Below are 12,440 nucleotides of genomic sequence, written 5' to 3'. Positions count from 1 at the left end.
ATTAATTAAAATCTAAATCTAATTGTTTTTATATATTTTTATGTTTTTTGGTGGAAAACTATATAAAGGGGCCTAATTAAGTTTAGTTAGTTTATTGTTAAGAAATAAAATAAAATTAAATTAAACGACTAATGTTTATGTGGTTTTATGATTTTATAATTGGTTGATTTTAATTAAAATGTTCTGTAACAGAGGGTGTGAAAAGTAAGAAATTAGGCCCAATGCTCATGAAGAATCCAGGGGCGCGTGATCTAGTGTGGCTGGTTCCTGAGAGTCCACGATGGAGTAGCGTTTGGATACTTCAAATCTGGCCTCGAGGTTGATCCAAGGGCTAACATGTGAGGGCGCGTCCTGGTTATACATCAGCTACAAGTACTGGATCAGTAACCAAGTAAACACAAATAAATAAAAAGATTGCAAAAACCTGGGTTCAAACTCAGGTCTTGGAAGTCATCAACACACTCTCCAACCATGTGGGCTATGCTACTGCGCTTATAATTCAACCACCATCGATTAATAATATATTAAAATCAAACTTTAATTTGAAGTTGTCAAACCGATTAAACATGTGCCCCTGTGTTTCAAGCGTGGCAAATCATGTGTAAAGAGAGGGACGACTTGGTTTAATTGGCCAATAGCAACTCATACAAGTGCCACACATTGAATTCAAATATTTCAAAGTTTTTGTAGCCGCCGGAACAGTAATTCTGATCACCATCTCCAGCTGCCACGAGATGTAAACCTGCATGAATTGATCAGAAAACGAAACCAAAATGACCTAGATCACATATGATGGACCCTGTGAATCCAATGACATGGTTATTTCTCTCTGAAACGGTCTGCAACTAGGGTTTCGAAGATTTGAAAGCCTTGAGCCCTAACAATGGCAAAACCTCATCCCTGCATGAAAACTAAAAAATGAATGTTCCAAACAACTAAAAACATGATTATGAATCAGTATGCACGCATGAAACTCGTTTAAATTACATGAATCAAAGGTTTCGAATTTTTTTAAAATATATACAAATTGGTGGAGATGGTTGCGCAAGTTCTGGCCCGTGAGTGGCTTCAAGAATGATTGAGAATGTTCCTTGCACCTTAAGAAGACAATGCAACATTTGAAATTGGCTGCAACCTGCCGTACAAAGAAATCTCTCATGCCATAGTTTTTGTGAATCTTTGGAAATTTGGTTAGGGTTCTTGCCTTCTCTTTTTCGTCCCCTCATTGTCTTTGAGTGTTATATATTTATAGTGGAAGGAATTAGGGTTATAATCTTGCTTGAGAATCAAGTTGACTGGTGAGAGAAGAAATTGAAAAATATTTGTTTGAAATTTTTCTAAATTTGAAAAATATTTCTTCACCGAACTTTCACGAAATTTGGACTCACTTATTGTGTCATTTGGGCCTTTGGATGATTAGAAAATAAGTTCCTTTAATTTATTCTATTATTTTGTGATTTTATTCAATTTATTTTGTATTTAAATGAATAAAAATTCAAATAAATCAAATAAATGGAACAAAAATATGAGAACAATTCTATGGGCCCTTATTTAGGTCATAATCATATTTAGATTCTAAAACTTGGGCCCATTAGCTTAAAAGTATTAAAATTGCCAATTAGGGGTTTAAGCATTTCTCACAAACAGCCTAACTTGTGCAATCCATATCTTTCTCAATTTTGATCATATGAAGGTGATCTAATACTTTTAAGAAATCCCAAGATGTCCTCTACAACCTACTTTGGAACATTTTTTGCATTTGAAGATTTTATCTTGATGATATGGCTTCTGACAAAAAATAGCTTTTTGTTGACTTTTAAAAGGACCTGTAATGTTTGGGCTTATATCTCTCAAATGGAGCATTTATTGAGCTTGGGCCCAACATTAAAGTTGTAAATAATTGAATTTCCTTGAGAATAAGTTTTGGTTGAGAAATTTCTGATGAACCATGTGAGAGTTATGGCTGGTCAAAGTTCAGTTGACTTTTTCCTAAAAAACCCTAATTTGGAAACTTGGACTTTTGATGATCTTGGAGCTTTTCTGGATGAATCATGATCAACCCTTGATCAAATGATGAATATAAACTTAATATGTTTATGTTGACCAAAATCAGGATTTTTGACAGTAAGTTGACCACAATTGAGTTTTAGGTCAACATAGTCGACTATTGATTTATTGAGCAGTTGTCTGGGCAAATCTTGTGAATCAAAGCTTGAGACTTGATATGAGTATTCTTTGAAGCATAAGGTAAGCCATGGAGTACACTTGAGGCCTTGATACACCCATTTCCTTTTTAAAAAAACCAAAACCCTAATTGTAGCCTTGTTATTTAGGAGAGAGAGTAGACAGGCTCGCTTCTTGCGCCTCTTTGATCAATTGGAGATCTCAGCGCTTGAGCCAAATTATTTTGAAATATGGTAGGAAAATTTTGGGGTATGACATTAAGGCATAAGTCATTGGTTCAAATCCAATAAGGGGATTTTTTATACAAAAAATGATAATAGTAGTATTCCTATTTGAAGGAAGATATAAAAATATGAATCATTTAAAAAATAAACGTATTCGTTCTGTAGCAGATCTCTTACAAGATCAACTTGGATTGGCTCTCATTTGTTTAGAAAATATAATTAGAGGCTTTCCACCATTCAAACTTGGTTACTTCCTACGCTATTCGTCGGCATTAAACTATTCTCTCTTTTGGTGGTCTTATTACCATGGTGGGGTCTTCGACTGCATACCTAAAAAAGAGCCAATCTTTCCAGCCCTAGAAAAGAGGTTGAGTCTGTTGTGAGTGTCCCCTCTGAGGCCAAACATTGCGGTAGAGGGTCTTACTAGATAGGGTGGCAGAATAGGAGTCTCACTAGTAGTAGTATTAAGCGGACAGCGGTAATGGATTCCTTTTTTGACTTTGTATCAACGATTCCACTATTATTATAAGATATTATCAATTTTTTAGTGAAAAAATCATAATACAAGAAAAATTAGTAAACAATAAAAAAAGAATTTCTTCATATCTCTTTCTTTATCTTCACCCGCCCTTACTCGTCGTGAAAATTGAAAGAAAAAAATAAAAGCGTCCATTGTCATGTTCCAAAATTCATTAGTTGGGGGTTTTGATACATTTCGAAATAGAGAAATTTATAGTGGAGCTTATGCAGCTTTCTTGATTGCCTCTACATTAGGTAAATTTGGTTAATTTGATTTTTTATTTTATCTCCAAAAATTTCATCTCTTTGTATGAAGCCAACTGTAGCAGCACCATCTGCTAAAATTTGTCCCTTGTTTACGCATTTACCTTTCTGAAATTGGGGAATATTATTTCTAGTGCCACAGGATACGATTGATTAATTAATGTTTCAAAATTTAATGTTGGTTCATTAGAGGCATATAAATCGATATATTTTGGGAAAATAATCCTTCTATCTGTTGATTGATTTTATTTGATCTATAAAAGATACCCTTATTTTAGTCAAATGTCTAAGATCTTGAATTTGAATAATGTCCTAAAAAAGTTTGATAACCAGCTACTAATTCTTCTTCTGCTTTTGGTAAATCAAAAGGTAATCTTTCACATTCTGCTAGCGAAGAAATTAGAAAAATGATGAAACCTATAAGTTGACGCTATAAATTCCAACCCCAAAAACCATATTTTGATTATGCATTAACTATATCAACTGTAATTAAACCGCGGTCAAACTGTCAAATCAAAATGGAACGGGCTAAAAACTAATGATCTAAATGCTAAACTTTACTTTTCTATTGTAAATCTAGTTAGTTGGTTCTTGTGAATCGGATTCTCTACTTGCTATAAAGAGTGAAGTGACCTTAGGGAGAGGAGAAAGTAAGTAAGAATAGTGACCTTCGGCCTTCTTTTCACACTCTTACGTATACAAAAAGAATGAGCAAAATTGGATTCCCGTCTCTGCCCAAACTTTTCTGGTTTACCCCAACATTCCCTACTTGTTCGACTGTTGCTGAAAGGTGTTTTTTATGTCAAACGGACCTTTCCAGAAGGTTTTTTTCGTTCCTATTCTTCTTTTTTGTGCTATGAAAAAGGGACTTAAAATTGTTGAAAGGACTTTTTCGTTCCTGATAGTCATTTATTGAATGAGTGGATGGAAGCATGCCCTTGCTTCCTTTATTGAAGTAAGCACAAATGGTTTAATTGAATTAAATAAGTAAAATCATTTCCCTCTAGACCTAGCTGTGGTCGAGGCTCCATCTATAAATGGATAATATTCCGCTCCTTCAACTGACTGACCCAGTTGTCCGAGGTAAGGGCGACTGAGAAAGAACAGGAATACGAATCCCTAAACGTAGTGCAACCTTCGGTTCTTATGAAGCCTTTATTAGTCCTCCGCCGGTTCATGTGGATTCAACGGTACACTAAGGGGACATCATTTGCCGCTGAAACCCCAGCGAGAAATGTTATTTAAATAGTAGTCGATCAAGGCATGCAACGAGCATAAATCAGGATAAATGGTCCCGGTCTAGAAATAGATGCGACATTAAGAGCTATTCTAGTAGCTAGTCGTTCTTTCTATGTAATTCTTTGAGTTGTTTTGTGTCTACCGCCTTATCCTCAACCTTTTCCTACCTAAATAAGGGCGTATTTGATAAAGTAGGTTTTTTCGCAGATAAAGGAAAGGATATTCCCGCACCGAATCAGTACCAAAAAAAGAATGAATAAAAAAGTATTCTAATTTCTCTCTTTATCCTTAGGAAGGTGAGTCATTTTTGTTATCGAATCTTAGCTCTCTGGATCCTCTAAACTGCCATCTTCTACTAAGAATAGTGGCCACCCCTTTCCTAGCTGACCTTTGAAAAAGTTCATAGTAGGGTGTTGTTCCCTTTCCCGAAAGAAAGAGAAAGATCCCGAGAAAGCCAGGTGCTGGAGGTAAGCTATATTCTTTTCGGCCCGGAGCATTATTTTTTTAGAATACAAGGAGGAATATTAAATTCCAAATTAAGACATAAGAACTGTGGTTTTCTAAAAGCTTCTCGTGATGATCTCACTCCACGGAGGAAAAAGGTTTGTTAATTCATTCAAAAGACGAGCTAGAAAATGAATGATCATGGCACTAGAAAATGAATCAGCATGCCAAAAGCAATACAATATAAAATAAAAAAGAACCAACCATGAGTTGAATGGAATCCTACGCAAAAATCAGATAAAAAAGCTTGTAAATACATGATTATCATGATTATATTGACTATTTTTTCTTTTCTGATTACCTCAAAAGAACAAAAGAAACATCTTATATATATATATATATATATATATATATATATATATATATATATATATATATATATATATATATATATATATATATATATATATATATATATGTAAACATGATTTGCTGTTGTATTTTATCTTTTTAATTGTCTTAAAAACCGGATTTAATCGTCTACTAAATTCTAAATTATCGGGTTAGGATTGATCTAAACCAACTAATTATGTTATTATTATATGAGGTTTTATCTCTTCTGAAGAGATCCATTTTTTCCTGCCTTTCTTTGCTTCTAATGATAGAAAGGAGGAGAGGGAATGATGCGCGCCAAACAGATGTATCTTATTAGAAGTTTGAAGAGATAGGATGTTTTCCTTGGCACGAACGGGGGAAGAAGAAGTTATTCCAGCTACATATGTCTTGGATTCGGCTGGTGGTCTCGGAGACATAATTTTTTCTGAAGAATTCCCTTGTATCTAGGCATATTCTTTATGGATATCTAAGAGGGAGTGTTATAGATGACATGATTATGGATGTTCATCAATTAGGAGATTTCATATTAATTTCTATTTATTACACATGTATTATAAATAGGACTCATTGTATTCGAAATCAACACTGATAATGAGAACAATACAATATTATTTTTCTCTTCTATTTCTCTCATTCATCTTTACTCCTATATTATATTACTTTTTATTAATTTCATAACAAATCTCTAGTATATAATATTTAAGGTGAAATATTTTCTCACACCTAAACAATTAAACACAACCACGATACCCAACTTCAAATCACAATAATAATAATCATAAAATCACATTAGAAACATCAAAATTTTAATATGAAAATCTTTTTTTAAAAGTGGGGAGCACAAAAATCACATAACCTAATCTAATAAAATCTTACTATTTAAAATGATAAATACACATAAAGAAAAACTTTATAATAACATGAGGAAACTACCACCATTATTATTAAAGGTGGAAATTAAACAACAAAAGAACATTTCATAAAAAGAAAATATAAAAACAATTTTAGAAAAATTAAAACTCCTTTTAAAATATATCAAAATAATTAGTGATTTCAAATCTCCTTTCTTTTCTGGTTAGTAATTTCAAATCTCCGTTCGTTTCTTATATGTACAAGTAGGGTTCTTTGTGGACCTCTGGATCCGAGAACCGGACCGGTGGTACTAGTCCATTGAATCGGCCGAAACAAGGAATAGACCGGGAATGGTTAAATAAATTATGCGTATCCTGAAGGAAGATATGGACCATTTATCCAACAAGTATTTGAAACAAATAATATAAATTCCATCTTTATTTCTTTTCCTCACTTTTTCCCACACCCTCTTAGACTCACCCTCTCTCGTCTCTTCTCCCCACGTCTCTCCTTCCTCTATCTCCGACGACCTCTTATTCCCATCTTTGTCTCTGATGATCACTATTCACTCACACCCAAATAGTTACTGATTTTACTTCTTCCTGATTGCTGCTGCGTTGTGTTTAATGCTATCTGTTTCAGAGAAAGTTGGAGAGTATCTTCCTCTTAAACTTGTAATGTATTCAAACTTTTTTTGTTATATTTCACATACATATGTTTGCACGTTATGTTTCATGAATCGTTCTATACTATATTTCAGTTTTGCCCTAATTTGTTTTGACCTAAAATGTTTTGTTAGGTTTTCTTACCTAAATTTTTTATAAATGCATGTTACAATTTTGACCTGAGTATTGTGTTTGACGTTTGATTAAGAATAATAAAGGGTTAGGGTTTTCTTTTACTGAGCTTTTTCGGTGATAAATCATAATAAAGGCTCCACTAGGGTTATGAATAATTATTCGGGTGTGTTCTTAATAAAGTAGGGCTTCTGTTTCTGAGTTTTGTTATAGTTTTCTATTATATTATTGTTTGATTCTTTGTATTTTATTATATGTTGTTTCAAGATTCATCATTGACTCCTCCAATACCACCCAAATCCATTACTTTTAAACGATTTCTTTATAGACCTCCCTAACTTCTTAGCAACCCGCGGTGAAAACCCCAAAATACTCTTATATTTTGGAAGTGCATTTCTGATGACATTTTATTTTTTGAAAAAAAATAGTTTTTTGGAAGTGCATATCCGAAGACACATTTTTTTAGAAAAAATGTGACTTCGGTGATATACTTTCGAAGACTTTTTTTTTTGGAAAAGGGTGTCTTCGGAGATGCATATCCAAAATATTTTAATTTTTTGTCTTGGGATTTTTCCGATATGCATATCCGAAAGAACTCAATACTTATTAAGAAATTACAATCAAGGGGATGAGTTGATGTGCATAAGGTATATCCTTATGCACGGTGCATAAATACTCAAATATTGTTTATATTACTCAAAGTATTATATTTATTACTCAAAATAATATACAGATTACTCAAAATAGTATAAATATTACTCAGAACAATGAATATATTACTCAAAATAGTTAAAATTCGATATTACTCAGAATGATGTAAATATTACTCAGAATAGTGTACTCATTACTCATAATTAATAATTACTCATAATTAATAGATGTGTACAAATAATGCATATATTATTCATGGATTATGATATTATTACTCGTTTCTAACTAAAATGTTACTCGGAACAATTTAAATATTACCCGTACGAGATTTATGCACCGTGCATAAGGATATACCTTATGCACATCAACCTGACCCGTGTTTGACGTTTGATTAAGAATAATAAAGGGTTAGGGTTTTCTTTTACCGAGTTTTTTCGGTGATAAATCATAATAAAGGCTCCACTAAGGTTTTGAATAATTATTTGGATGTGTTCTTAATAAAGTAGGGCTTCTGTTGCTGAGTTTTGTTATAGTTTTCTATTATATTATTTTTGATTCTTTGTATTTTCTTACATATTGTTTCAAGATTCATCATCGACTCCTCCAATACCAGCCAAATCCATTACTTTTAAACAATTTCTTTATAGACCTCCCTAACTTCTTAGCAACCCGCGGTGAAAACCCCAAAATACCCTTATATTTCGGAAGTGCATTTCCGATGACATTTTATTTTTTGAAAAATTTTTTTTTTGGAAGTGCATATCTGAAGACACGTTTTTTTAGAAAAAATGTGACTTCAGAGATACACTTTCGAAGACAATTTTTTTGGGAAAATGGTGTCTTCGGAGATGCATATCCAAAATATTTTAATTTTTTGTCTTGGGATTTTTCGGATATGCATATCCGAAAGAACTCAATACTTATTAAAAAATTAAAATCAAGGTGAATTAATACAATTAATAGTATAATTAATTGTATTAATTAAAATATATTATTAAATATATATCATTATAATCAAGATATAATAATAATATTAGCCTAATAAATATTTAAATCAATACCTTGTTTTTATATATAAAATTAATAATAATAATAAATATATTTATTTACTATTTATTTATTATTTTTTATGATACATAAAAAAATTATTTCTTAAACTAATTTTCAAAAACAATTTTATAGTTAAAAAAATTTTATTGTATAAACAAAATTTCCAAAAAATATTTAAAGTTAAAAATTATTTTATATATAAATGATTTTTTTATCATAATTTTTTATATTTGTGATTTTTATTTATTATTTTGAAAAACTATGTAATTCAAAATTTATATTAATAAATTGACCTCTTCTATTTTAAATTTTTGTTGAATAATTATTAATATATTTATTTTTTATATAGTCTTAATTGTTGTGTATTAGTTAATTTTAGTAATTATTAATATGAAATTTATCAAAAAATAATTAAACTTTCTATGAGTTTTATTTGTTAATTTATATTTGAAATTAGAATAGAAATATGAACAGTAAAATTATATTATTATTCATAACTTATAAATTATATCAATTCTCAAATATTTGAATTAATCAATATTTCGAATTTTTCAATTTTTTGAATTTTTTTTGGATATGCATATCTTAAAAAATCTCTAACAATTTTTTAGGGTATTTTTGGAAATGCATCTCCAAATTAATCACAATTCCAATTTTTTTAATTTTATTTTAGAGTGTTTAGCAAGTTTTCAATTCCATGAGAATCTATAAAGAAATTGTCTACTTTAAGACATAATGGAGAAAAATCCTCTAAATTTTCTATCAAGTTTTATAACCAAAGAAAGATATGCAATCATTATATTAGATTAAAGATCAATTATTACTTTAACAACTCACTGCAAGTATTCAGAAGAGTAATAAAATTTAAATAATAACATTATTTATTGTGTTTTTCAATTCGCCCAACTGAAAAACTTTGATTTTATTATTAATTTTATCCATTATATTATAGTGCACTCATTTCTATTTCTTTTTTATTAATAACTTTTTTATCTTTTAATTTATTATCTGTTTTCATATTTATTAAAAGAAATTAATATTTATCAAATTTTCATCAAAGTTGTGATGTCCTCTTTCGATCACAGTTGCAAGAATCAAACCATAATCTTACCTATCAAATACAACGTCAATTATCACTGTGCTAATTTTCATTGAGCCAACTAACAATTGATATATTTTATATATTTATCTTTAAGAATTTTAATTTAAAGATATCAATTTTATATATTTATCTTTAAGAATTTTAATTTAATTCAAAAATAGTACAATTTTACTATTTTTAAATATTACTTCCTTCGGATTTTTTATAAGTCGCTTTAGAAAAAAACTATATTTAAATATAAATTATTTACAATTCTAATAAATAATTAATGATATTTTTATCTATTATATCTTTAAATATTTATTATTTTATCTTCTTTCATTTATGTAAATTTAGCTTCTACATGTCATGAAGATAAATTTAGAAAAACCTTCGTAATTTTTCATTTTTATATAATGATTTTTTTTAACATGTGTGTGAGAAGTTCAAAATAACTTATGATAAAAAATCAAGTAGTAGTTAATACACCATTATTTCATGAATCATGACTTAACAAGAGTAAGAGAATAAAATTAATCTGAATCGACTAGCACATGAAATTCTCAAAAGCAGTAGACGATATTTAAATTAATTTTTGCATACAAAATAAAAAATATCATTAAGTACATGTTTGATTTATCGGTGATAAATAAAAAATCAGGGTGAAAAATCACGTAGCCTATAAGCTCTCTTTTGTAGGTTATTGTTTTCCACGGTAGAAGGGCATGTAGCCGTGCGTTGGTTGAAAAAAAAACTATTCCAGTCTACATTTTACAATATCAACTTTACATATTAAATATATAACTAAGAGAGTGTGTTTCACGGGGATTTGGATTTTAGTATGAAAAAATAAAAATAATTAAATAATTGTACAGAAATATTAACGAAAGTTTTAGGAGTATGAAAATATTTTTTAATAGAAAAATAAAAATAATTAAATAATTGTACAAAAATATTAACCTATGAATATGATATGTCAATTATTTATTTTTAAAGCATGATATCTTGGGCACTAGTTCATTTAAAAATAATAATTTTTAAAAAAAAATACACAAATTCAATACATTATAAATTTTTTATTTTATTTTGAATCTTTGAAGAATGTTCTTAGGCGTTTATTATGGCCCATAAATTTTTTTAATAACATTATAAATAATATTGTTTCTAAGGTGGGTAAGAAGTTGAAACCAAATCCAATCAAATTTCAATGGAAGATAAGAATGGTTCTTTTCATGGCGACCTCAAATTTCAATGGAATCATCCTGTCGGATCCAAAACCCGTCAGTTACTTCACTTTTTCGTTTTTTTTCGTATTACTTTGTGTTTTTGTTTGTGAATTCATTGGTTTCCTTTTTATACGGTATCTCTGATTATATATATATATATATATATATATATATATATATATATATATATATATATATATATATATATATATATATATATATATATATATATATATATATATATATATATATATATATATATATATATATAACAACTATTTGATTTGGATCCTAATTAGTGATTTGTGATTCATTTAAGGGTAAATGTTTGATTCATGATTATTGATTTATTACAAGGTCAATGCTTAATCTGCCTTTTGATTGTTTGTTAGAAAAGAGTTTTTTTTAGGATGAAGGGATGCTAAAAGTTATTATTAGAAATTGAGGATTTGCTTATTAGTTTTTTGTTCTTATTTCATTTTAATTTAGGATTTTGCTTAATATGTTTATTTCGATGGCTTGCAATATCTTAATGGTCAGTTTTTTATTGGACAATATATAACTTGAACATGTGCTTATATATGACTTGAACATGTGCTTATAAGTGGAAGAAATTCTTATCCTACAAACCACCGATTTTGTAGGAATGAATTAGACCTAACCACAATTCTTAATATTCAATTCTTTGTATCCATGTTTCATGAAACATGAACTTATTATTCATACTATAGAAGATTTAGAATTATAGAACGAAATTGTTGCATGTATGATGAGCGAAGGTAGCATAATTTAGACTTATTGAAGATAAAAACACCCTAAAATCACTATTATAAGCAAATTTAAATTTTTTAGTTCAATTCATATGTTGATGTATCGGGTCTATATATCCAAACTATACATCAACTGCTCAAAAAAGTTCTGTAGTACCAACACTTTTGAGAAAATGCATGTCAATGTTGGTGTCCGAAATCGATATTGAAATTTATGATTAAAAAGTGAAAAATGGAAAGTGAAAAAAATGAAACGTGAAAAAATAAAAAGTGAAAAAGTGAGTTGAAAAAAACTACAAAATACATTTTTTGCCCCTTACTTATAAATTTAGACTAAAATAACAAAATATTATTTTTGTGATTTCCAAAACAACAAATTTTCCTAGATTTACATCATTTAACTCATTTAAGACATACTAGTTGAACTATGTCAATTATTATATACAATTTTATTAATCTATATTTAAATATTTAAAGTATAAAATATCATATATAATTAATTAATTCTAATCATCAGTTTTTTATAAATAGTTTATTTCATTTAATCAAATCTATAAAATTAGATTGTTATAAATATTTTCAGACTAATCTAACATAAAAATTAGATTCGTTTTGATTTTTAACGGGAAACAAAAATTAAATTCATAAATATATCTCTCTGTCGAGTAAAAAAAGACGTGGACGGTCCTGATTGGCTCCAACCAACGAACCACAAACGTGAGCCATTGGAAAAGTACTCTTTA

This window comes from Vicia villosa, linkage group LG5 (assembly GCF_029867415.1).
Source record: "Vicia villosa cultivar HV-30 ecotype Madison, WI linkage group LG5, Vvil1.0, whole genome shotgun sequence".
Lineage (NCBI taxonomy): Eukaryota > Viridiplantae > Streptophyta > Magnoliopsida > Fabales > Fabaceae > Vicia > Vicia villosa.
This window is presented reverse-complemented; position numbering follows the sequence as displayed.